The 26,242-nt window shown below is 45.3% G+C and overlaps 8 non-coding genes and 2 pseudogenes across 8 annotated transcripts; all 10 read right to left on the reverse strand.

The window, feature by feature from the left end:
- Positions 1-1,835: 1,835 nt before the first annotated feature.
- LOC130316287 (U2 spliceosomal RNA) lies at positions 1,836-2,026 on the reverse strand. The gene has a single exon (XR_008863635.1). It is a non-coding gene; the product is annotated as a U2 spliceosomal RNA (small nuclear RNA).
- A 2,085-nt stretch (positions 2,027-4,111) lies between these two features.
- Positions 4,112-4,315, reverse strand: LOC130316431 (U2 spliceosomal RNA; annotated as a pseudogene).
- Positions 4,316-9,341: 5,026 nt separating this feature from the next.
- Positions 9,342-9,474, reverse strand: LOC130316450 (U2 spliceosomal RNA; annotated as a pseudogene).
- Positions 9,475-11,560: 2,086 nt separating this feature from the next.
- LOC130316270 (U2 spliceosomal RNA) lies at positions 11,561-11,751 on the reverse strand. Its single transcript, XR_008863619.1, has one exon. It is a non-coding gene; the product is annotated as a U2 spliceosomal RNA (small nuclear RNA).
- A 2,088-nt stretch (positions 11,752-13,839) lies between these two features.
- On the reverse strand, positions 13,840-14,030 carry LOC130316290 (U2 spliceosomal RNA). Its single transcript, XR_008863637.1, has one exon. It is a non-coding gene; the product is annotated as a U2 spliceosomal RNA (small nuclear RNA).
- A 2,100-nt stretch (positions 14,031-16,130) lies between these two features.
- LOC130316291 (U2 spliceosomal RNA) lies at positions 16,131-16,321 on the reverse strand. Its single transcript, XR_008863638.1, has one exon. It is a non-coding gene; the product is annotated as a U2 spliceosomal RNA (small nuclear RNA).
- A 2,092-nt stretch (positions 16,322-18,413) lies between these two features.
- On the reverse strand, positions 18,414-18,604 carry LOC130316292 (U2 spliceosomal RNA). The gene has a single exon (XR_008863639.1). It is a non-coding gene; the product is annotated as a U2 spliceosomal RNA (small nuclear RNA).
- Positions 18,605-20,672: 2,068 nt separating this feature from the next.
- Positions 20,673-20,863, reverse strand: LOC130316293 (U2 spliceosomal RNA). Its single transcript, XR_008863640.1, has one exon. It is a non-coding gene; the product is annotated as a U2 spliceosomal RNA (small nuclear RNA).
- Positions 20,864-22,949: 2,086 nt separating this feature from the next.
- On the reverse strand, positions 22,950-23,140 carry LOC130316294 (U2 spliceosomal RNA). The gene has a single exon (XR_008863641.1). It is a non-coding gene; the product is annotated as a U2 spliceosomal RNA (small nuclear RNA).
- A 2,095-nt stretch (positions 23,141-25,235) lies between these two features.
- Positions 25,236-25,426, reverse strand: LOC130316295 (U2 spliceosomal RNA). The gene has a single exon (XR_008863642.1). It is a non-coding gene; the product is annotated as a U2 spliceosomal RNA (small nuclear RNA).
- Positions 25,427-26,242: the final 816 nt, after the last annotated feature.

The following is a 26,242-nucleotide window of genomic DNA, read 5'->3' on the forward strand; positions in this document are numbered from 1 at the left end:
CTTGCATGTGACACTGGGCTTAGGATCTGCATAGGAAACACACACACAAGCACACACCTACCTTTGTTGCCTGCAGATGCCTCCTTGGCTGTCCCCAAACGGTATCAAACCAACACCCACGGGAAGCTGTAAGCATAGAGGACATGCCTGCACCCCATTGGACTTACCTGTGTGGGTTAAATCCGGGTTATTTGACAACCTATGGCGGTGATGGTTCTGCTCAGGCAGAGCAGTGCTGATGCTCCTCATAAAGCTGTCGCTGCTGTGAAGGTTCTAGGTGACATCACAATCCCTATGGTTACATACACAACAAAGCTGGGTTGTTGTTGTTTACACTCTGCAAGGCCTGTGGAAGTGAGTGACATCATAGCACTGTAGTTCTGAGGGTTCAAGATGGATGCAACAATCTCCTGTTGCTTCTATGAAGGCCGTAATAGACGACATCACCAAACAGCTCCATAGTCACATACACAGCAAAGGAGAGATGTTGTTTACACCTAGTGATGTCAGTGGTATTGAGTGACATCACAGCACAGTGCTAAGGCTCCTGGGCCTGGACACAGCAGCGGCTGCAATATCTCAACGGAGAATACGTTTATATCTATGTGTGTGTGTGCGCATATATATATATATATATATATATATATATATATATATATATATATTTCTCCGCCGAAATCACTTTTAAACCCATTTCCACCTTTTTTTCCCTTCTCTTCCTCTTACTTTTTTTTCACGTTTTTTTACGTTTTTCTCCTTTTCGCCTCTTTTCTGGGCGTATTATTCTTCTTTTTCTTCTTTTTTTTCGTCTAATGCATACCCCATCAGTGCAGCAATGCTTATTCAATACCGCCAGCAGATGGAGACACTGGGGGATAATTTTCTAAGGATTTATACTGATTTTTCCTGTCTGAATTTGTCGCACAGAAAGTTGCAGGCCAAATATGTGTGACATTTCTGCGACTTTAGCTTCTAGAGCATTTTTACAACATTATACATAGGTGCTGAATACATAAAAAGCGACTGTTCAGCGACAGACAAGTCGCATCGGCTGAAAGTAGGCCAGAATGTCAGTCCATGTTGGAGCAGGTTTAGATACAGTCTAAAGCATAGATCTCAAAGTCTGTGCACAGAATTTAGCAAGGGCCTCGCACCTTCTGATGCATCAGGTAGGTGCACAATAGCATAGCCTAACCCTCTGTACTTTGGTCTATATTGATGCGGGACATAGACAGCCAGCTGATGACCAATCCATTAGTGCAATGGATGGCTGGAAGCATTTGTCTTTGCCTTTGCAATACCACAGAAGCAATGCATGGTCAATGTACAGCAATGACACACCTGTGTGAACAGCCAGGAGACCCCCCCCCCCATGTTATGTTACATAGTTACATAGTTAGTACGGTCGAAAAAAGACATATGTCCATCACGTTCAACCAGGGAATTAAGGGGTAGGGGTGTGGCGCGATATTGGGGAAGGGATGAGATTTTATATTTCTTCATAAGCATTAATCTTATTTTGTCAATTAGGAACATTCAGCACCCACCCGCTATCAAGGCAGCTGCCTATCATGTCATGCCCTACCTGCACGGGTGTGCTGGCTACTCAAATGATCCAATTAAGGAGGCCATTTAGTCAGCAGCAGCAGAAGTCCTGTGCCTGGACGCTCCAACAGGGGCCAGACACAAGCAGAAGCAGAAGCAGCAGAAGCAGCAGCAGCACCACCTTTTGTTTTTTGGCTGCAGCAGCAGCAAGGCCCACAGGGCTGGCTAGCTGGCTAGCCAGCAAGCAGGTAGCAATGAAAGTAGGAATCTTTCTTTTTAACCCTGTAAGGGGGTGGTGCACTGTACCCGAAGATACTGCCATATCGGGTCAATGCATAGGGCGACGGAAGCAAGCTTCGAAATCGGCCCCCGTTCTCAAAAATCCATTTAATATATGGTCCCCAGATAGGGGACGTATCAGATATTAAACTGATAAGAACAGATACTACACTTGATCTTAGCCAAAAGGCCGAGAAGCGATAACCGTGAAAGGGGCGGGCCCAACAAGGTCCCCTTCATGGGCACTATCACTGCTTGCTGTCAGGGAGGCTGCCAGACAATTTTCCATGCACACTCTGGGCTGGGGGGCAGTCAACCACCAGTACACACAGCAGAACCTAAACCCATACCATTATTGCTAAGCAGCAAGACAGGGGCCCATTGCACTCCCACGGGGCCTTTTTAAATGCAATCCATAACCCGGATTTGCCAGGAACCCTTCTTACTCCTCCTACTTGCATGTGACACTGGGCTTAGGATCTGCATAGGAAACACACACACAAGCACACACCTACCTTTGTTGCCTGCAGATGCCTCCTTGGCTGTCCCCAAACGGTATCAAACCAACACCCACGGGAAGCTGTAAGCATAGAGGACATGCCTGCACCCCATTGGACTTACCTGTGTGGGTTAAATCCGGGTTATTTGACAACCTATGGCGGTGATGGTTCTGCTCAGGCAGAGCAGTGCTGATGCTCCTCATAAAGCTGTCGCTGCTGTGAAGGTTCTAGGTGACATCACAAATCCCTTTGGTTACATACACAACAAAGCTGGGTTGTTGTTGTTTACACTCTGCAAGGCCTGTGGAAGTGAGTGACATCATAGCACTGTAGTTCTGAGGGTTCAAGATGGATGCAACAATCTCCTGTTGCTTCTATGAAGGCCGTAATAGACGACATCACCAAACAGCTCCATAGTCACATACACAGCAAAGGAGAGATGTTGTTTACACCTAGTGATGTCAGTGGTATTGAGTGACATCACAGCACAGTGCTAAGGCTCCTGGGCCTGGACACAGCAGCGGCTGCAATATCTCAACGGAGAATACGTTTATATCTATGTGTGTGTGTGCGCATATATATATATATATATATATATATATATATATATATATATATTTCTCCGCCGAAATCACTTTTAAACCCATTTCCACCTTTTTTTCCCTTCTCTTCCTCTTACTTTTTTTTCACGTTTTTTTACGTTTTTCTCCTTTTCGCCTCTTTTCTGGGCGTATTATTCTTCTTTTTCTTCTTTTTTTTCGTCTAATGCATACCCCATCAGTGCAGCAATGCTTATTCAATACCGCCAGCAGATGGAGACACTGGGGGATAATTTTCTAAGGATTTATACTGATTTTTCCTGTCTGAATTTGTCGCACATAAAGTTGCAGGCCAAATATGTGTGACATTTCTGCGACTTTAGCTTCTAGAGCATTTTTACAACATTATACATAGGTGCTGAATACATAAAAAGCGACTGTTCAGCGACAGACAAGTCGCATCGGCTGAAAGTAGGCCAGAATGTCAGTCCATGTTGGAGCAGGTTTAGATACAGTCTAAAGCATAGATCTCAAAGTCTGTGCACAGAATTTAGCAAGGGCCTCGCACCTTCTGATGCATCAGGTAGGTGCACAATAGCATAGCCTAACCCTCTGTACTTTGGTCTATATTGATGCGGGACATAGACAGCCAGCTGATGACCAATCCATTAGTGCAATGGATGGCTGGAAGCATTTGTCTTTGCCTTTGCAATACCACAGAAGCAATGCATGGTCAATGTACAGCAATGACACACCTGTGTGAACAGCCAGGAGACCCCCCCCCCATGTTATGTTACATAGTTACATAGTTAGTACGGTCGAAAAAAGACATATGTCCATCACGTTCAACCAGGGAATTAAGGGGTAGGGGTGTGGCGCGATATTGGGGAAGGGATGAGATTTTATATTTCTTCATAAGCATTAATCTTATTTTGTCAATTAGGAACATTCAGCACCCACCCACTATCAAGGCAGCTGCCTATCATGTCATGCCCTACCTGCACAGGTGTGCTGGCTACTCAAATGATCCAATTAAGGAGGCCATTTAGTCAGCAGCAGCAGAAGTCCTGTGCCTGGACGCTCCAACAGGGGCCAGACACAAGCAGAAGCAGAAGCAGCAGAAGCAGCAGCAGCACCACCTTTTGTTTTTTGGCTGCAGCAGCAGCAAGGCCCACAGGGCTGGCTAGCTGGCTAGCCAGCAAGCAGGTAGCAATGAAAGTAGGAATCTTTCTTTTTAACCCTGTAAGGGGGTGGTGCACTGTACCCGAAGATACTGCCATATCGGGTCAATGCATAGGGCGACGGAAGCAAGCTTCGAAATCGGCCCCCGTTCTCAAAAATCCATTTAATATATGGTCCCCAGATAGGGGACGTATCAGATATTAAACTGATAAGAACAGATTTTTTTTTTTAACTTGACTACCCTTACAGGGCAACTTTATTAAAAATTAAATAATGTTAACAAAGTTGTGCAAATATGTCAATAAATACAGTTACATATAAATAACATATTTACAACATATTAAAACATAAAATGGGCACTTGGTGGCTTTACAAGATAGAATTCCATTCTTTTAAAAACCATTTTCTAGATAAAAGCGGAAATCTCTTCTTGTCTAAAAGATAGTACTGGTACATTTCATAAAAACAGATAGATAAAATGTCCTTCACAGATAAAACCTCATGCTTGAACAATAAAATATTCCTGGCCTTCCACAGAGCTGCCTTCACACAGTTTATGATCTTCCATGCAATAGTCTCTTGAGTCCGTGTTGGGCATTCCAGGCAACCATAAAAAACCACTGCAATATTTAAGTCTTTTAGTCCAGTTATCCTTTTTACCAGAGGGAGTATCTTTGTCCATATTTTCTGCGAGTAAAAACAAGTCCATATTAGATGGTGCACGGTCTCCTCTTGTCGGCATCCCTCCCTCGGGCAGGTTGCAGAGTTGGATAATCCTCTTCGGTGCTGGAATGCCCGGCATGGAAGACACTCGTGTGCGCAGCTCCAGGCCAGGTCCTTCTGTGAATTAAAAAGATAATTAATACTCAACATCTTCCAAATGTGTATACACTTCTGTTCGTTAAAATTTTTGATGGGAGTCACGGTACTGGTTTCTTTTATTTCCTTTAGTAGTTTTTTGCTATTGCACAGATCCTGAACACTTTTACCTTTAAAATTATATAAGTTTAAAATTTTTCCTAAAATCATGTATTGAGGGGGTAAATTCAAAGAATAAGGGCAACTTAAAACTGTAGAAAACCAGCCGTTCCTCCGCATAAAATAACCAGTATTAAAACGAACAAAATAAGACCAGTAGCTATCTTTAAAAACAGTAGTAAAACACATGCTAAAAAACTTTATTAAAAGGAAAGCTTTAAAATCTGGAAAATCCTTACCGCCCCTGGAGTTCGGTTTTATCACAATTTGTCTCTTTAATTTTTCGCTCTTAGAACTCCAAAAGAAAGTAAAACAAGCTTTTGTTATTTTCTTTAGAACCATTTCGGGGGGTGGGAAAACCAGACTTAAATACAATAAAATAGGTAAAAGCACCATTTTTGTAATTAAAACCTTCCCTTCCATTGTAAGTTCTCGCATGTTCCACATACATATTTTCTTATTTATTTTTTGAGCCACCAAGTCCCAGCTATTAAAACCATTATTAGACTCGTCAAAGGAGACACCTAAAATCTGCACCGACTCAGACACAGGGACGGGCACATCATACAAAGGCATTCCGCCTATGTTTAAAATGTTACTTTTGTTAAAATTGACTTTAAAACCGGAGGCACAATTAAAATATTGAATCTGTTTTAGCGTCTTCTGAAGCGATGGGGTGTCCCTGCAAAACACCGCAACATCGTCCATGTACCCCACTACCTTCGCCTCTAGTCCCCCTCCTCCTGGCAGGGGGACTCCATGGATCTGCTTATCCTTTCGTATTGTACATAAAAGAGGCTCTATTGCGCAAATGAAGAGTAGTGGGGACAAGGGACACCCCTGCTTCACTCCGGAATTTAAAATCACGCCCTGTGTCTTAAAACCATTTACTAAAATTTTACTAGTACAGTTATCATAAAAAGCTCTAAGAGACAATAAAAAGCCATCAGGTATACCCATTTTCTCTAAAACCTTAAAAAGATAAAAATGCGACACCCTGTCGAAAGCTTTTTCAAAATCTATGGATAAAACCGCCAGCTTTCCTTTTCTTAATTTGGTGTCGCTAATTACATCCTTTAAAAGGTTTAGGTTCTCCCATAAACTCCTCCCAGGCACCCCACAGACTTGGTTTGTATGAATTATTTTATGGATTACGTTCTTTAAGCGGTTAGCACACAGTTTCGCCATTATTTTATAGTCGCAGTTCAGAAGGGTGATTGGTCTCCAGTTTTTGAGTTCCGACCGGTCTCCCTTTTTGAATAGCAGGGAGACATCACCCTTCTTCCATGAGCCTGGGAGGATTTTAGACTTAAAGACTTCCGTAAAAAGGGAGAACAAATCTTCTTTTAAAATACCATAAAAAGTAACATAAAATTCAATGGGTATACCATCCGGCCCAGGCACTTTACCTGTTTTAAAACTCTTGACGGTCTCTAAAATCTCCTGCTCTGAAATATTCTGCAATAAAAAAGACTGTGAGACAGGATCTAAAAAATTGGTGATCTCCTTTAACGAGTCATTCATAAAACATTCATCAATGTGTTTTACATTAAAAAGATCCGCATAAAACTCTTGCACCTTTTTTAAAATACCCTGTACATCATTCACTCCTTCAATGTTTTCTATTAACCTTCTATTTTCATGTATTTTCTTAAAAAAATACCTGGAGCAGGTCTCGTTTTCCTCAAGATGCTGTATTCGAGACCTAAAGATAATTTCTTTTCCTTTCTGCTCCAGGCACTTAGTTATTTCTTTTTTAAGATCATGTACCTCCTTCTCCACCTCCATCCCATGTGCTCTGAATTTGTACAGGGTTTGCAGACGAGTATTTAGGATATTATAAAATTCACGTTTTTCTTTAGCTTTCCTAACCCCAACACGGATAAAAAATTCTTTTATTTTTAGTTTCATTTTTTCCCACCAGATACTGGTGGGAGTGTTGGGGTCTTTTACTCGTCTGCATTCCTTGTAAAAGGTGATAAAATCTGATAAAACCTGCGGATCTTCTAAAAGGGACACGTTTAACTTCCAGGCATTCCTACCAGTTCTCCTTTTAAAATCACTTTTAACTTTAAAATACAATAATTTATGGTCAGAAAAAACATTGGTAAAAAGATCACAGTTAAAAGGCAGTACTTGATAAGAACAAAAAATAAAATCTATCCTGGAGCTACAGCTTGCATTGCTCCAGGTAACACCGTCTTCCTCTGGTACGTTAAAATTACATTTTTTAAAAACATCAGTGAGATTAAAATCTAAAATCAAGTTTTTTAACATAAAAGACGTCTTATCATAGTTCCTACTCACTGCGTTCGAAAAACGGCGTTCTCCCCTTAAAATACAATTAAAATCACCTGATAAAACAAGAGGACTAGAATTGTTAATAAAAAGGGGTAAAATCTCCAACATTTTTATTCTTTCATTCTTATCAGGAGAACCATAAAAATTTAAAAACTGCCATTTAATACCATTAATAAAAGCGCTGACCAATAAAATTCTGCCTGGTAAAATTTCGTTAAAACTCTCAATTAAAACGTTCCCTTTAAAAAGTATGGCGACCCCTGCTGATCTGGACTCATTTGATCCAGACCAGACTGATGGACCGTGCACCCAATCATCTTCATATTCTTTATAATTTAATCTGTGCGGGATGCCACATTCCTGCAGGAAAAGGACGGAAGCAGCAAAAACCGACAAGTAATTAAATAGGGCAACCCTTCTTACTCTGGCGCTCACACTTCTCACGTTCAAGGACAGACCGGACAACTCAGCCATGGGAATGTACAAGAAAACGTCTTACACCTCTGATTCCCCCTCCGAAGCCTCATACCCCCCAAAATCTGACTCAACTGTACGCATAGAGGAAGCAGGAGAGGAGGCACCATCACTCAGCCGACCCCCCTCCTCCATCATGATTGAGGCATAGTTGTTCTCGGGCATCCTGGCAATCAGGGCTCCAGACTCATTGGGTTCTTCCACCTCTTGCCCCTCCATAGGGGTCGGGTGTTCACTTAGTTCAGTCTCTGGTACCTCAGAGACGGTCACCCCTGAAACCTCCTCCTGGCAGGGAGGAGGGGGGGTATCCCCTATGGGGACCTGTGGAGGAACGTCACTTGGGTTCCCTGCATCCGCAGGTACTTCCATCGGCTCCCCCTGGACCGCCTCCGAATAGAGTCTTCTGGAGCCCCTCCGCCTTTTAACCTTCACCTCTCCACCCGGATCATCGCTCTCAGGGGGACCCTGAGCCAGAGGTTGCTGAGGAGCGGATTCGGCCGCCGTCCGCTCCTCTCTTAACCCAGCATGCTCCTGGGGGCCAGTTTTTTCACCACTTGCACGTTTTTTGGCCATCCTCTGCTCTTTAGGGTCCCCTCCTTTTGCCTGAGGGGGGTCTTTCTCCTTCTCCATCTCACCGCTTACCTCTTGTGGGGGGGTAATCACTGGCTCTGCTTGCCTCGGCTGGTGTCCCGGTTGCTGTCCTTGCTGCCTCCAGGGTTGCCACTGCTGCTCCGTCCTATGTCTGTGGGGACAAGAGGAGAAAAGGTGTCCGAATTGTTGACAGAAATTGCACCTCCCTCCTCTTGTGCATTTCTCTGTCTCGTGCTGTGTGCTACCACATTTTTTGCATGTACTTTCACAGTTTTCTTTTGTGTGTCCATATCTGTGACACTTCCTGCAGTAGCTTGGCATCCCCGCATAAAAGAGGTCGCCACACATATTATTTATTTTAAAACGAGCTGGTGGTAGTTGTATTCCCCCTGGCAATCTGTCATCTTTTTTGCATGTAACCTGAAATCTCCACTTAGATGTCCAGATGCCACAGCTGTTCATGATTTTTCCTCTGCACTCAACCTTACTAAAATAGACTTGTAAAAACAACTCAACATCGTGTAGGTTGGCGAAAGGGGAATACATCTTTACTACCACCAGCTTAATATCGTCTAGAACGTGCTCAATAATCCGGACACCCTGAAGCTTTTTGTCTTTACTCGCAGCAGCTCTGGTAACAAAATCTCTGTGGATGCCATTTTGTGTGAACGTCACATCAAAAATTTTACGCTTCGGGTAGTCCTGGATTGCCAATATCTCGCCCTTCTGTATTCCGAAAACTCCTCCGAGCACGTCCTCTACTACGAATTTCAAATCGTCCGCCCTTTTGGTATCATCCGTGAGAATGACTCTCACGGTGTTTTTGATCCTTGCGTATGCCGGCACAGAACCTGGATCCGGATCATCATCCATGGTTCTAACCTCTCTCCACCCGAAGGTCTTGAGAGGCGATCGCTACTCGTTACCCTGGGACTAGGCCCTCTCCCCAATAGCAACAAGTGGGTGAAGCCCAGGCAATAAACCTGGGCGATCCCACAAGGCCGAGGAGAGGGGTACCCGAGTACCTTCTGACCAGATCTCCTGTATTACTACACTTGATCTTAGCCAAAAGGCCGAGAAGCGATAACCGTGAAAGGGGCGGGCCCAACAAGGTCCCCTTCATGGGCACTATCACTGCTTGCTGTCAGGGAGGCTGCCAGACAATTTTCCATGCACACTCTGGGCTGGGGGGCAGTCAACCACCAGTACACACAGCAGAACCTAAACCCATACCATTATTGCTAAGCAGCAAGACAGGGGCCCATTGCACTCCCACGGGGCCTTTTTAAATGCAATCCATAACCCGGATTTGCCAGGAACCCTTCTTACTCCTCCTACTTGCATGTGACACTGGGCTTAGGATCTGCATAGGAAACACACACACAAGCACACACCTACCTTTGTTGCCTGCAGATGCCTCCTTGGCTGTCCCCAAACGGTATCAAACCAACACCCACGGGAAGCTGTAAGCATAGAGGACATGCCTGCACCCCATTGGACTTACCTGTGTGGGTTAAATCCGGGTTATTTGACAACCTATGGCGGTGATGGTTCTGCTCAGGCAGAGCAGTGCTGATGCTCCTCATAAAGCTGTCGCTGCTGTGAAGGTTCTAGGTGACATCACAAATCCCTTTGGTTACATACACAACAAAGCTGGGTTGTTGTTGTTTACACTCTGCAAGGCCTGTGGAAGTGAGTGACATCATAGCACTGTAGTTCTGAGGGTTCAAGATGGATGCAACAATCTCCTGTTGCTTCTATGAAGGCCGTAATAGACGACATCACCAAACAGCTCCATAGTCACATACACAGCAAAGGAGAGATGTTGTTTACACCTAGTGATGTCAGTGGTATTGAGTGACATCACAGCACAGTGCTAAGGCTCCTGGGCCTGGACACAGCAGCGGCTGCAATATCTCAACGGAGAATACGTTTATATCTATGTGTGTGTGTGCGCATATATATATATATATATATATATATATATATATATATATATATTTCTCCGCCGAAATCACTTTTAAACCCATTTCCACCTTTTTTTCCCTTCTCTTCCTCTTACTTTTTTTTCACGTTTTTTTACGTTTTTCTCCTTTTCGCCTCTTTTCTGGGCGTATTATTCTTCTTTTTCTTCTTTTTTTTCGTCTAATGCATACCCCATCAGTGCAGCAATGCTTATTCAATACCGCCAGCAGATGGAGACACTGGGGGATAATTTTCTAAGGATTTATACTGATTTTTCCTGTCTGAATTTGTCGCACAGAAAGTTGCAGGCCAAATATGTGTGACATTTCTGCGACTTTAGCTTCTAGAGCATTTTTACAACATTATACATAGGTGCTGAATACATAAAAAGCGACTGTTCAGCGACAGACAAGTCGCATCGGCTGAAAGTAGGCCAGAATGTCAGTCCATGTTGGAGCAGGTTTAGATACAGTCTAAAGCATAGATCTCAAAGTCTGTGCACAGAATTTAGCAAGGGCCTCGCACCTTCTGATGCATCAGGTAGGTGCACAATAGCATAGCCTAACCCTCTGTACTTTGGTCTATATTGATGCGGGACATAGACAGCCAGCTGATGACCAATCCATTAGTGCAATGGATGGCTGGAAGCATTTGTCTTTGCCTTTGCAATACCACAGAAGCAATGCATGGTCAATGTACAGCAATGACACACCTGTGTGAACAGCCAGGAGACCCCCCCCCCCATGTTATGTTACATAGTTACATAGTTAGTACGGTCGAAAAAAGACATATGTCCATCACGTTCAACCAGGGAATTAAGGGGTAGGGGTGTGGCGCGATATTGGGGAAGGGATGAGATTTTATATTTCTTCATAAGCATTAATCTTATTTTGTCAATTAGGAACATTCAGCACCCACCCGCTATCAAGGCAGCTGCCTATCATGTCATGCCCTACCTGCACAGGTGTGCTGGCTACTCAAATGATCCAATTAAGGAGGCCATTTAGTCAGCAGCAGCAGAAGTCCTGTGCCTGGACGCTCCAACAGGGGCCAGACACAAGCAGAAGCAGAAGCAGCAGAAGCAGCAGCAGCACCACCTTTTGTTTTTTGGCTGCAGCAGCAGCAAGGCCCACAGGGCTGGCTAGCTGGCTAGCCAGCAAGCAGGTAGCAATGAAAGTAGGAATCTTTCTTTTTAACCCTGTAAGGGGGTGGTGCACTGTACCCGAAGATACTGCCATATCGGGTCAATGCATAGGGCGACGGAAGCAAGCTTCGAAATCGGCCCCTGTTCTCAAAAATCCATTTAATATATGGTCCCCAGATAGGGGACGTATCAGATATTAAACTGATAAGAACAGATACTACACTTGATCTTAGCCAAAAGGCCGAGAAGCGATAACCGTGAAAGGGGCGGGCCCAACAAGGTCCCCTTCATGGGCACTATCACTGCTTGCTGTCAGGGAGGCTGCCAGACAATTTTCCATGCACACTCTGGGCTGGGGGGCAGTCAACCACCAGTACACACAGCAGAACCTAAACCCATACCATTATTGCTAAGCAGCAAGACAGGGGCCCATTGCACTCCCACGGGGCCTTTTTAAATGCAATCCATAACCCGGATTTGCCAGGAACCCTTCTTACTCCTCCTACTTGCATGTGACACTGGGCTTAGGATCTGCATAGGAAACACACACACAAGCACACACCTACCTTTGTTGCCTGCAGATGCCTCCTTGGCTGTCCCCAAACGGTATCAAACCAACACCCACGGGAAGCTGTAAGCATAGAGGACATGCCTGCACCCCATTGGACTTACCTGTGTGGGTTAAATCCGGGTTATTTGACAACCTATGGCGGTGATGGTTCTGCTCAGGCAGAGCAGTGCTGATGCTCCTCATAAAGCTGTCGCTGCTGTGAAGGTTCTAGGTGACATCACAAATCCCTTTGGTTACATACACAACAAAGCTGGGTTGTTGTTGTTTACACTCTGCAAGGCCTGTGGAAGTGAGTGACATCATAGCACTGTAGTTCTGAGGGTTCAAGATGGATGCAACAATCTCCTGTTGCTTCTATGAAGGCCGTAATAGACGACATCACCAAACAGCTCCATAGTCACATACACAGCAAAGGAGAGATGTTGTTTACACCTAGTGATGTCAGTGGTATTGAGTGACATCACAGCACAGTGCTAAGGCTCCTGGGCCTGGACACAGCAGCGGCTGCAATATCTCAACGGAGAATACGTTTATATCTATGTGTGTGTGTGCGCATATATATATATATATATATATATATATATATATATATATATATATATTTCTCCGCCGAAATCACTTTTAAACCCATTTCCACCTTTTTTTCCCTTCTCTTCCTCTTACTTTTTTTTCACGTTTTTTTACGTTTTTCTCCTTTTCGCCTCTTTTCTGGGCGTATTATTCTTCTTTTTCTTCTTTTTTTTCGTCTAATGCATACCCCATCAGTGCAGCAATGCTTATTCAATACCGCCAGCAGATGGAGACACTGGGGGATAATTTTCTAAGGATTTATACTGATTTTTCCTGTCTGAATTTGTCGCACAGAAAGTTGCAGGCCAAATATGTGTGACATTTCTGCGACTTTAGCTTCTAGAGCATTTTTACAACATTATACATAGGTGCTGAATACATAAAAAGCGACTGTTCAGCGACAGACAAGTCGCATCGGCTGAAAGTAGGCCAGAATGTCAGTCCATGTTGGAGCAGGTTTAGATACAGTCTAAAGCATAGATCTCAAAGTCTGTGCACAGAATTTAGCAAGGGCCTCGCACCTTCTGATGCATCAGGTAGGTGCACAATAGCATAGCCTAACCCTCTGTACTTTGGTCTATATTGATGCGGGACATAGACAGCCAGCTGATGACCAATCCATTAGTGCAATGGATGGCTGGAAGCATTTGTCTTTGCCTTTGCAATACCACAGAAGCAATGCATGGTCAATGTACAGCAATGACACACCTGTGTGAACAGCCAGGAGACCCCCCCCCCCCCCCATGTTATGTTACATAGTTACATAGTTAGTACGGTCGAAAAAAGACATATGTCCATCACGTTCAACCAGGGAATTAAGGGGTAGGGGTGTGGCGCGATATTGGGGAAGGGATGAGATTTTATATTTCTTCATAAGCATTAATCTTATTTTGTCAATTAGGAACATTCAGCACCCACCCGCTATCAAGGCAGCTGCCTATCATGTCATGCCCTACCTGCACAGGTGTGCTGGCTACTCAAATGATCCAATTAAGGAGGCCATTTAGTCAGCAGCAGCAGAAGTCCTGTGCCTGGACGCTCCAACAGGGGCCAGACACAAGCAGAAGCAGCAGAAGCAGCAGCAGCACCACCTTTTGTTTTTTGGCTGCAGCAGCAGCAAGGCCCACAGGGCTGGCTAGCTGGCTAGCCAGCAAGCAGGTAGCAATGAAAGTAGGAATCTTTCTTTTTAACCCTGTAAGGGGGTGGTGCACTGTACCCGAAGATACTGCCATATCGGGTCAATGCATAGGGCGACGGAAGCAAGCTTCGAAATCGGCCCCCGTTCTCAAAAATCCATTTAATATATGGTCCCCAGATAGGGGACGTATCAGATATTAAACTGATAAGAACAGATACTACACTTGATCTTAGCCAAAAGGCCGAGAAGCGATAACCGTGAAAGGGGCGGGCCCAACAAGGTCCCCTTCATGGGCACTATCACTGCTTGCTGTCAGGGAGGCTGCCAGACAATTTTCCATGCACACTCTGGGCTGGGGGGCAGTCAACCACCAGTACACACAGCAGAACCTAAACCCATACCATTATTGCTAAGCAGCAAGACAGGGGCCCATTGCACTCCCACGGGGCCTTTTTAAATGCAATCCATAACCCGGATTTGCCAGGAACCCTTCTTACTCCTCCTACTTGCATGTGACACTGGGCTTAGGATCTGCATAGGAAACACACACACAAGCACACACCTACCTTTGTTGCCTGCAGATGCCTCCTTGGCTGTCCCCAAACGGTATCAAACCAACACCCACGGGAAGCTGTAAGCATAGAGGACATGCCTGCACCCCATTGGACTTACCTGTGTGGGTTAAATCCGGGTTATTTGACAACCTATGGCGGTGATGGTTCTGCTCAGGCAGAGCAGTGCTGATGCTCCTCATAAAGCTGTCGCTGCTGTGAAGGTTCTAGGTGACATCACAAATCCCTTTGGTTACATACACAACAAAGCTGGGTTGTTGTTGTTTACACTCTGCAAGGCCTGTGGAAGTGAGTGACATCATAGCACTGTAGTTCTGAGGGTTCAAGATGGATGCAACAATCTCCTGTTGCTTCTATGAAGGCCGTAATAGACGACATCACCAAACAGCTCCATAGTCACATACACAGCAAAGGAGAGATGTTGTTTACACCTAGTGATGTCAGTGGTATTGAGTGACATCACAGCACAGTGCTAAGGCTCCTGGGCCTGGACACAGCAGCGGCTGCAATATCTCAACGGAGAATACGTTTATATCTATGTGTGTGTGTGCGCATATATATATATATATATATATATATATATATATATATATATATATATATATTTCTCCGCCGAAATCACTTTTAAACCCATTTCCACCTTTTTTTACCTTCTCTTCCTCTTACTTTTTTTTCACGTTTTTTTACGTTTTTCTCCTTTTCGCCTCTTTTCTGGGCGTATTATTCTTCTTTTTCTTCTTTTTTTTCGTCTAATGCATACCCCATCAGTGCAGCAATGCTTATTCAATACCGCCAGCAGATGGAGACACTGGGGGATAATTTTCTAAGGATTTATACTGATTTTTCCTGTCTGAATTTGTCGCACAGAAAGTTGCAGGCCAAATATGTGTGACATTTCTGCGACTTTAGCTTCTAGAGCATTTTTACAACATTATACATAGGTGCTGAATACATAAAAAGCGACTGTTCAGCGACAGACAAGTCGCATCGGCTGAAAGTAGGCCAGAATGTCAGTCCATGTTGGAGCAGGTTTAGATACAGTCTAAAGCATAGATCTCAAAGTCTGTGCACAGAATTTAGCAAGGGCCTCGCACCTTCTGATGCATCAGGTAGGTGCACAATAGCATAGCCTAACCCTCTGTACTTTGGTCTATATTGATGCGGGACATAGACAGCCAGCTGATGACCAATCCATTAGTGCAATGGATGGCTGGAAGCATTTGTCTTTGCCTTTGCAATACCACAGAAGCAATGCATGGTCAATGTACAGCAATGACACACCTGTGTGAACAGCCAGGAGACCCCCCCCCCCCCCCCCATGTTATGTTACATAGTTACATAGTTAGTACGGTCGAAAAAAGACATATGTCCATCACGTTCAACCAGGGAATTAAGGGGTAGGGGTGTGGCGCGATATTGGGGAAGGGATGAGATTTTATATTTCTTCATAAGCATTAATCTTATTTTGTCAATTAGGAACATTCAGCACCCACCCGCTATCAAGGCAGCTGCCTATCATGTCATGCCCTACCTGCACAGGTGTGCTGGCTACTCAAATGATCCAATTAAGGAGGCCATTTAGTCAGCAGCAGCAGAAGTCCTGTGCCTGGACGCTCCAACAGGGGCCAGACACAAGCAGAAGCAGAAGCAGCAGAAGCAGCAGCAGCACCACCTTTTGTTTTTTGGCTGCAGCAGCAGCAAGGCCCACAGGGCTGGCTAGCTGGCTAGCCAGCAAGCAGGTAGCAATGAAAGTAGGAATCTTTCTTTTTAACCCTGTAAGGGGGTGGTGCACTGTACCCGAAGATACTGCCATATCGGGTCAATGCATAGGGCGACGGAAGCAAGCTTCGAAATCGGCCCCCGTTCTCAAAAATCCATTTAATATATGGTCCCCAGATAGGGGACGTATCAGATATTAAACTGATAAGAACAGATACTACACTTGATCTTAGCCAAAAGGCCGAGAAGCGATAACCGTGAAAGGGGCGGGCCCAACAAGGTCCCCTTCATGGGCACTATCACTGCTTGCTGTCAGGGAGGCTGCCAGACAATTTTCCATGCACACTCTGGGCTGGGGGGCAGTCAACCACCAGTACACACAGCAGAACCTAAACCCATACCATTATTGCTAAGCAGCAAGACAGGGGCCCATTGCACTCCCACGGGGCCTTTTTAAATGCAATCCATAACCCGGATTTGCCAGGAACCCTTCTTACTCCTCCTACTTGCATGTGACACTGGGCTTAGGATCTGCATAGGAAACACACACACAAGCACACACCTACCTTTGTTGCCTGCAGATGCCTCCTTGGCTGTCCCCAAACGGTATCAAACCAACACCCACGGGAAGCTGTAAGCATAGAGGACATGCCTGCACCCCATTGGACTTACCTGTGTGGGTTAAATCCGGGTTATTTGACAACCTATGGCGGTGATGGTTCTGCTCAGGCAGAGCAGTGCTGATGCTCCTCATAAAGCTGTCGCTGCTGTGAAGGTTCTAGGTGCATCACAAATCCCTTTGGTTACATACACAACAAAGCTGGGTTGTTGTTGTTTACACTCTGCAAGGCCTGTGGAAGTGAGTGACATCATAGCACTGTAGTTCTGAGGGTTCAAGATGGATGCAACAATCTCCTGTTGCTTCTATGAAGGCCGTAATAGACGACATCACCAAACAGCTCCATAGTCACATACACAGCAAAGGAGAGATGTTGTTTACACCTAGTGATGTCAGTGGTATTGAGTGACATCACAGCACAGTGCTAAGGCTCCTGGGCCTGGACACAGCAGCGGCTGCAATATCTCAACGGAGAATACGTTTATATCTATGTGTGTGTGTGCGCATATATATATATATATATATATATATATATATATATATATATATATTTCTCCGCCGAAATCACTTTTAAACCCATTTCCACCTTTTTTTCCCTTCTCTTCCTCTTACTTTTTTTTCACGTTTTTTTACGTTTTTCTCCTTTTCGCCTCTTTTCTGGGCGTATTATTCTTCTTTTTCTTCTTTTTTTTCGTCTAATGCATACCCCATCAGTGCAGCAATGCTTATTCAATACCGCCAGCAGATGGAGACACTGGGGGATAATTTTCTAAGGATTTATACTGATTTTTCCTGTCTGAATTTGTCGCACAGAAAGTTGCAGGCCAAATATGTGTGACATTTCTGCGACTTTAGCTTCTAGAGCATTTTTACAACATTATACATAGGTGCTGAATACATAAAAAGCGACTGTTCAGCGACAGACAAGTCGCATCGGCTGAAAGTAGGCCAGAATGTCAGTCCATGTTGGAGCAGGTTTAGATACAGTCTAAAGCATAGATCTCAAAGTCTGTGCACAGAATTTAGCAAGGGCCTCGCACCTTCTGATGCATCAGGTAGGTGCACAATAGCATAGCCTAACCCTCTGTACTTTGGTCTATATTGATGCGGGACATAGACAGCCAGCTGATGACCAATCCATTAGTGCAATGGATGGCTGGAAGCATTTGTCTTTGCCTTTGCAATACCACAGAAGCAATGCATGGTCAATGTACAGCAATGACACACCTGTGTGAACAGCCAGGAGACCCCCCCCCCCCCCCCATGTTATGTTACATAGTTACATAGTTAGTACGGTCGAAAAAAGACATATGTCCATCACGTTCAACCAGGGAATTAAGGGGTAGGGGTGTGGCGCGATATTGGGGAAGGGATGAGATTTTATATTTCTTCATAAGCATTAATCTTATTTTGTCAATTAGGAACATTCAGCACCCACCCGCTATCAAGGCAGCTGCCTATCATGTCATGCCCTACCTGCACAGGTGTGCTGGCTACTCAAATGATCCAATTAAGGAGGCCATTTAGTCAGCAGCAGCAGAAGTCCTGTGCCTGGACGCTCCAACAGGGGCCAGACACAAGCAGAAGCAGAAGCAGCAGAAGCAGCAGCAGCACCACCTTTTGTTTTTTGGCTGCAGCAGCAGCAAGGCCCACAGGGCTGGCTAGCTGGCTAGCCAGCAAGCAGGTAGCAATGAAAGTAGGAATCTTTCTTTTTAACCCTGTAAGGGGGTGGTGCACTGTACCCGAAGATACTGCCATATCGGGTCAATGCATAGGGCGACGGAAGCAAGCTTCGAAATCGGCCCCCGTTCTCAAAAATCCATTTAATATATGGTCCCCAGATAGGGGACGTATCAGATATTAAACTGATAAGAACAGATACTACACTTGATCTTAGCCAAAAGGCCGAGAAGCGATAACCGTGAAAGGGGCGGGCCCAACAAGGTCCCCTTCATGGGCACTATCACTGCTTGCTGTCAGGGAGGCTGCCAGACAATTTTCCATGCACACTCTGGGCTGGGGGGCAGTCAACCACCAGTACACACAGCAGAACCTAAACCCATACCATTATTGCTAAGCAGCAAGACAGGGGCCCATTGCACTCCCACGGGGCCTTTTTAAATGCAATCCATAACCCGGATTTGCCAGGAACCCTTCTTACTCCTCCTACTTGCATGTGACACTGGGCTTAGGATCTGCATAGGAAACACACACACAAGCACACACCTACCTTTGTTGCCTGCAGATGCCTCCTTGGCTGTCCCCAAACGGTATCAAACCAACACCCACGGGAAGCTGTAAGCATAGAGGACATGCCTGCACCCCATTGGACTTACCTGTGTGGGTTAAATCCGGGTTATTTGACTGGTTCTGCTCAGGCAGAGCAGTGCTGATGCTCCTCATAAAGCTGTCGCTGCTGTGAAGGTTCTAGGTGACATCACAAATCCCTTTGGTTACATACACAACAAAGCTGGGTTGTTGTTGTTTACACTCTGCAAGGCCTGTGGAAGTGAGTGACATCATAGCACTGTAGTTCTGAGGGTTCAAGATGGATGCAACAATCTCCTGTTGCTTCTATGAAGGCCGTAATAGACGACATCACCAAACAGCTCCATAGTCACATACACAGCAAAGGAGAGATGTTGTTTACACCTAGTGATGTCAGTGGTATTGAGTGACATCACAGCACAGTGCTAAGGCTCCTGGGCCTGGACACAGCAGCGGCTGCAATATCTCAACGGAGAATACGTTTATATCTATGTGTGTGTGTGCGCATATATATATATATATATATATATATATATATATATATATTCTAAGCCGAAATCACTTTTAAACCCATTTCCACCTTTTTTTCCCTTCTCTTCCTCTTACTTTTTTTTCACGTTTTTTACGTTTTTCTCCTTTTCGCCTCTTTTCTGGGCGTATTATTCTTCTTTTTCTTCTTTTTTTTCGTCTAATGCATACCCCATCAGTGCAGCAATGCTTATTCAATACCGCCAGCAGATGGAGACACTGGGGGATAATTTTCTAAGGATTTATACTGATTTTTCCTGTCTGAATTTGTCGCACAGAAAGTTGCAGGCCAAATATGTGTGACATTTCTGCGACTTTAGCTTCTAGAGCATTTTTACAACATTATACATAGGTGCTGAATACATAAAAAGCGACTGTTCAGCGACAGACAAGTCGCATCGGCTGAAAGTAGGCCAGAATGTCAGTCCATGTTGGAGCAGGTTTAGATACAGTCTAAAGCATAGATCTCAAAGTCTGTGCACAGAATTTAGCAAGGGCCTCGCACCTTCTGATGCATCAGGTAGGTGCACAATAGCATAGCCTAACCCTCTGTACTTTGGTCTATATTGATGCGGGACATAGACAGCCAGCTGATGACCAATCCATTAGTGCAATGGATGGCTGGAAGCATTTGTCTTTGCCTTTGCAATACCACAGAAGCAATGCATGGTCAATGTACAGCAATGACACACCTGTGTGAACAGCCAGGAGACACCCCCCCCCCCCATGTTATGTTACATAGTTACATAGTTAGTACGGTCGAAAAAAGACATATGTCCATCACGTTCAACCAGGGAATTAAGGGGTAGGGGTGTGGCGCGATATTGGGGAAGGGATGAGATTTTATATTTCTTCATAAGCATTAATCTTATTTTGTCAATTAGGAACATTCAGCACCCACCCGCTATCAAGGCAGCTGCCTATCATGTCATGCCCTACCTGCACAGGTGTGCTGGCTACTCAAATGATCCAATTAAGGAGGCCATTTAGTCAGCAGCAGCAGAAGTCCTGTGCCTGGACGCTCCAACAGGGGCCAGACACAAGCAGAAGCAGAAGCAGCAGAAGCAGCAGCAGCACCACCTTTTGTTTTTTGGCTGCAGCAGCAGCAAGGCCCACAGGGCTGGCTAGCTGGCTAGCCAGCAAGCAGGTAGCAATGAAAGTAGGAATCTTTCTTTTTAACCCTGTAAGGGGGTGGTGCACTGTACCCGAAGATACTGCCATATCGGGTCAATGCATAGGGCGACGGAAGCAAGCTTCGAAATCGGCCCCCGTTCTCAAAAATCCATTTAATATATGGTCCCCAGATAGGGGACGTATCAGATATTAAACTGATAAGAACAGATACTACACTTGATCTTAGCCAAAAGGCCGAGAAGCGATAACCGTGAAAGGGGCGGGCCCAACAAGGTCCCCTTCATGGGCACTATCACTGCTTGCTGTCAGGGAGGCTGCCAGACAATTTTCCATGCACACTCTGGGCTGGGGGGCAGTCAACCACCAGTACACACAGCAGAACCTAAACCCATACCATTATTGCTAAGCAGCAAGACAGGGGCCCATTGCACTCCCACGGGGCCTTTTTAAATGCAATCCATAACCCGGATTTGCCAGGAACCCTTCTTACTCCTCCTACTTGCATGTGACACTGGGCTTAGGATCTGCATAGGAAACACACACACAAGCACACACCTACCTTTGTTGCCTGCAGATGCCTCCTTGGCTGTCCCCAAACGGTATCAAACCAACACCCACGGGAAGCTGTAAGCATAGAGGACATGCCTGCACCCCATTGGACTTACCTGTGTGGGTTAAATCCGGGTTATTTGACAACCTATGGCGGTGATGGTTCTGCTCAGGCAGAGCAGTGCTGATGCTCCTCATAAAGCTGTCGCTGCTGTGAAGGTTCTAGGTGACATCACAAATCCCTTTGGTTACATACACAACAAAGCTGGGTTGTTGTTGTTTACACTCTGCAAGGCCTGTGGAAGTGAGTGACATCATAGCACTGTAGTTCTGAGGGTTCAAGATGGATGCAACAATCTCCTGTTGCTTCTATGAAGGCCGTAATAGACGACATCACCAAACAGCTCCATAGTCACATACACAGCAAAGGAGAGATGTTGTTTACACCTAGTGATGTCAGTGGTATTGAGTGACATCACAGCACAGTGCTAAGGCTCCTGGGCCTGGACACAGCAGCGGCTGCAATATCTCAACGGAGAATACGTTTATATCTATGTGTGTGTGTGCGCATATATATATATATATATATATATATATATATATATATATATTCTCCGCCGAAATCACTTTTAAACCCATTTCCACCTTTTTTTCCCTTCTCTTCCTCTTACTTTTTTTTCACGTTTTTTTACGTTTTTCTCCTTTTCGCCTCTTTTCTGGGCGTATTATTCTTCTTTTTCTTCTTTTTTTTCGTCTAATGCATACCCCATCAGTGCAGCAATGCTTATTCAATACCGCCAGCAGATGGAGACACTGGGGGATAATTTTCTAAGGATTTATACTGATTTTTCCTGTCTGAATTTGTCGCACAGAAAGTTGCAGGCCAAATATGTGTGACATTTCTGCGACTTTAGCTTCTAGAGCATTTTTACAACATTATACATAGGTGCTGAATACATAAAAAGCGACTGTTCAGCGACAGACAAGTCGCATCGGCTGAAAGTAGGCCAGAATGTCAGTCCATGTTGGAGCAGGTTTAGATACAGTCTAAAGCATAGATCTCAAAGTCTGTGCACAGAATTTAGCAAGGGCCTCGCACCTTCTGATGCATCAGGTAGGTGCACAATAGCATAGCCTAACCCTCTGTACTTTGGTCTATATTGATGCGGGACATAGACAGCCAGCTGATGACCAATCCATTAGTGCAATGGATGGCTGGAAGCATTTGTCTTTGCCTTTGCAATACCACAGAAGCAATGCATGGTCAATGTACAGCAATGACACACCTGTGTGAACAGCCAGGAGACCCCCCCCCCCCCCATGTTATGTTACATAGTTACATAGTTAGTACGGTCGAAAAAAGACATATGTCCATCACGTTCAACCAGGGAATTAAGGGGTAGGGGTGTGGCGCGATATTGGGGAAGGGATGAGATTTTATATTTCTTCATAAGCATTAATCTTATTTTGTCAATTAGGAACATTCAGCACCCACCCGCTATCAAGGCAGCTGCCTATCATGTCATGCCCTACCTGCACAGGTGTGCTGGCTACTCAAATGATCCAATTAAGGAGGCCATTTAGTCAGCAGCAGCAGAAGTCCTGTGCCTGGACGCTCCAACAGGGGCCAGACACAAGCAGAAGCAGAAGCAGCAGAAGCAGCAGCAGCACCACCTTTTGTTTTTTGGCTGCAGCAGCAGCAAGGCCCACAGGGCTGGCTAGCTGGCTAGCCAGCAAGCAGGTAGCAATGAAAGTAGGAATCTTTCTTTTTAACCCTGTAAGGGGGTGGTGCACTGTACCCGAAGATACTGCCATATCGGGTCAATGCATAGGGCGACGGAAGCAAGCTTCGAAATCGGCCCCCGTTCTCAAAAATCCATTTAATATATGGTCCCCAGATAGGGGACGTATCAGATATTAAACTGATAAGAACAGATACTACACTTGATCTTAGCCAAAAGGCCGAGAAGCGATAACCGTGAAAGGGGCGGGCCCAACAAGGTCCCCTTCATGGGCACTATCACTGCTTGCTGTCAGGGAGGCTGCCAGACAATTTTCCATGCACACTCTGGGCTGGGGGGCAGTCAACCACCAGTACACACAGCAGAACCTAAACCCATACCATTATTGCTAAGCAGCAAGACAGGGGCCCATTGCACTCCCACGGGGCCTTTTTAAATGCAATCCATAACCCGGATTTGCCAGGAACCCTTCTTACTCCTCCTACTTGCATGTGACACTGGGCTTAGGATCTGCATAGGAAACACACACACAAGCACACACCTACCTTTGTTGCCTGCAGATGCCTCCTTGGCTGTCCCCAAACGGTATCAAACCAACACCCACGGGAAGCTGTAAGCATAGAGGACATGCCTGCACCCCATTGGACTTACCTGTGTGGGTTAAATCCGGGTTATTTGACAACCTATGGCGGTGATGGTTCTGCTCAGGCAGAGCAGTGCTGATGCTCCTCATAAAGCTGTCGCTGCTGTGAAGGTTCTAGGTGACATCACAAATCCCTTTGGTTACATACACAACAAAGCTGGGTTGTTGTTGTTTACACTCTGCAAGGCCTGTGGAAGTGAGTGACATCATAGCACTGTAGTTCTGAGGGTTCAAGATGGATGCAACAATCTCCTGTTGCTTCTATGAAGGCCGTAATAGACGACATCACCAAACAGCTCCATAGTCACATACACAGCAAAGGAGAGATGTTGTTTACACCTAGTGATGTCAGTGGTATTGAGTGACATCACAGCACAGTGCTAAGGCTCCTGGGCCTGGACACAGCAGCGGCTGCAATATCTCAACGGAGAATACGTTTATATCTATGTGTGTGTGTGCGCATATATATATATATATATATATATATATATATATATATATATATATTTCTCCGCCGAAATCACTTTTAAACCCATTTCCACCTTTTTTTCCCTTCTCTTCCTCTTACTTTTTTTTCACGTTTTTTTACGTTTTTCTCCTTTTCGCCTCTTTTCTGGGCGTATTATTCTTCTTTTTCTTCTTTTTTTTCGTCTAATGCATAGCCCATCAGTGCAGCAATGCTTATTCAATACCGCCAGCAGATGGAGACACTGGGGGATAATTTTCTAAGGATTTATACTGATTTTTCCTGTCTGAATTTGTCGCACAGAAAGTTGCAGGCCAAATATGTGTGACATTTCTGCGACTTTAGCTTCTAGAGCATTTTTACAACATTATACATAGGTGCTGAATACATAAAAAGCGACTGTTCAGCGACAGACAAGTCGCATCGGCTGAAAGTAGGCCAGAATGTCAGTCCATGTTGGAGCAGGTTTAGATACAGTCTAAAGCATAGATCTCAAAGTCTGTGCACAGAATTTAGCAAGGGCCTCGCACCTTCTGATGCATCAGGTAGGTGCACAATAGCATAGCCTAACCCTCTGTACTTTGGTCTATATTGATGCGGGACATAGACAGCCAGCTGATGACCAATCCATTAGTGCAATGGATGGCTGGAAGCATTTGTCTTTGCCTTTGCAATACCACAGAAGCAATGCATGGTCAATGTACAGCAATGACACACCTGTGTGAACAGCCAGGAGACCCCCCCCCCCCCCCATGTTATGTTACATAGTTACATAGTTAGTACGGTCGAAAAAAGACATATGTCCATCACGTTCAACCAGGGAATTAAGGGGTAGGGGTGTGGCGCGATATTGGGGAAGGGATGAGATTTTATATTTCTTCATAAGCATTAATCTTATTTTGTCAATTAGGAACATTCAGCACCCACCCGCTATCAAGGCAGCTGCCTATCATGTCATGCCCTACCTGCACAGGTGTGCTGGCTACTCAAATGATCCAATTAAGGAGGCCATTTAGTCAGCAGCAGCAGAAGTCCTGTGCCTGGACGCTCCAACAGGGGCCAGACACAAGCAGAAGCAGAAGCAGCAGAAGCAGCAGCAGCACCACCTTTTGTTTTTTGGCTGCTGCAGCAGCAGCAAGGCCCACAGGGCTGGCTAGCTGGCTAGCCAGCAAGCAGGTAGCAATGAAAGTAGGAATCTTTCTTTTTAACCCTGTAAGGGGGTGGTGCACTGTACCCGAAGATACTGCCATATCGGGTCAATGCATAGGGCGACGGAAGCAAGCTTCGAAATCGGCCCCCGTTCTCAAAAATCCATTTAATATATGGTCCCCAGATAGGGGACGTATCAGATATTAAACTGATAAGAACAGATACTACACTTGATCTTAGCCAAAAGGCCGAGAAGCGATAACCGTGAAAGGGGCGGGCCCAACAAGGTCCCCTTCATGGGCACTATCACTGCTTGCTGTCAGGGAGGCTGCCAGACAATTTTCCATGCACACTCTGGGCTGGGGGGCAGTCAACCACCAGTACACACAGCAGAACCTAAACCCATACCATTATTGCTAAGCAGCAAGACAGGGGCCCATTGCACTCCCACGGGGCCTTTTTAAATGCAATCCATAACCCGGATTTGCCAGGAACCCTTCTTACTCCTCCTACTTGCATGTGACACTGGGCTTAGGATCTGCATAGGAAACACACACACAAGCACACACCTACCTTTGTTGCCTGCAGATGCCTCCTTGGCTGTCCCCAAACGGTATCAAACCAACACCCACGGGAAGCTGTAAGCATAGAGGACATGCCTGCACCCCATTGGACTTACCTGTGTGGGTTAAATCCGGGTTATTTGACAACCTATGGCGGTGATGGTTCTGCTCAGGCAGAGCAGTGCTGATGCTCCTCATAAAGCTGTCGCTGCTGTGAAGGTTCTAGGTGACATCACAAATCCCTTTGGTTACATACACAACAAAGCTGGGTTGTTGTTGTTTACACTCTGCAAGGCCTGTGGAAGTGAGTGACATCATAGCACTGTAGTTCTGAGGGTTCAAGATGGATGCAACAATCTCCTGTTGCTTCTATGAAGGCCGTAATAGACGACATCACCAAACAGCTCCATAGTCACATACACAGCAAAGGAGAGATGTTGTTTACACCTAGTGATGTCAGTGGTATTGAGTGACATCACAGCACAGTGCTAAGGCTCCTGGGCCTGGACACAG

This window comes from Hyla sarda, unplaced genomic scaffold, assembly GCF_029499605.1.
Source record: "Hyla sarda isolate aHylSar1 unplaced genomic scaffold, aHylSar1.hap1 scaffold_193, whole genome shotgun sequence".
In the NCBI taxonomy this organism is placed as follows: domain Eukaryota; kingdom Metazoa; phylum Chordata; class Amphibia; order Anura; family Hylidae; genus Hyla; species Hyla sarda.